Source organism: Apis laboriosa, unplaced genomic scaffold (genome assembly GCF_014066325.1).
Source record: "Apis laboriosa isolate Shangri-la unplaced genomic scaffold, ASM1406632v1 scaffold14941_cov417, whole genome shotgun sequence".
NCBI lineage: Eukaryota > Metazoa > Arthropoda > Insecta > Hymenoptera > Apidae > Apis > Apis laboriosa.
In genome coordinates, this window is record NW_025221779.1 from 1 (window position 1) to 648 (window position 648).

A 648-nucleotide genomic window follows, 5' to 3' on the forward strand; every position below is an offset into this window, starting at 1 on the left:
TCCCTCCTCTCTCCATTAAACTCCCATTTATTTTTATTCCTTTCTCACAGGACTTTCTTTTATTCCTATCGCAGAAATATTAATTTCAGACGACGTTAGGGGCGCGGTATGTAATTCGTGATCCAAAGACGGACGAGTCGAAGCAGTGGCGGATACTCGTGATTCGGTACGTTGAAAACAAGCACGAAGCGGTGAACACGGGCGGTCATCCGTTACATGAAATGAACGACTCACGACACCGAGAACACGCACGCAGGTCAGTGACATGTTATTCATTGTTATTTGTGAGCACGATCCTCGTATCACACGCGAGCACATGCATTTCGATTCGGTAGTCTCAGTCACGATCGCGACGAACGCCAACGAACGTTCGATTTAAGAACGATGGCGGAGATTACAAAAAAGAAGAAGGATCAAATATACGAAGAGTAATGATACGCAACGCAAGCAATATTTGAGTTACGTGAACGACCCTTAATCAGGCGTGGTTCAGGAATTGTATCTGTGGACCGCAATGTGCGTTCGAAATATCGATGTTCACGTGTCCTGCATTTCACACGTTGACGCGCAATTAGCTGCGTTTTTCATCGACCCGTGAGCCAAGTGATCCACCGTTCAGGGTAATTGTATTTTATATAAAATAATTTT

At 44.6% G+C, this 648-nt stretch overlaps 1 non-coding gene across 1 annotated transcript; it reads right to left on the reverse strand.

Annotated features, from left to right (window-relative positions):
- Positions 1-468: 468 nt before the first annotated feature.
- On the reverse strand, positions 469-623 carry LOC122710489. Its single transcript, XR_006345938.1, has one exon. It is a non-coding gene; the product is annotated as a 5.8S ribosomal RNA (ribosomal RNA).
- Between the last annotated feature and the right edge of the window lie 25 nt (positions 624-648).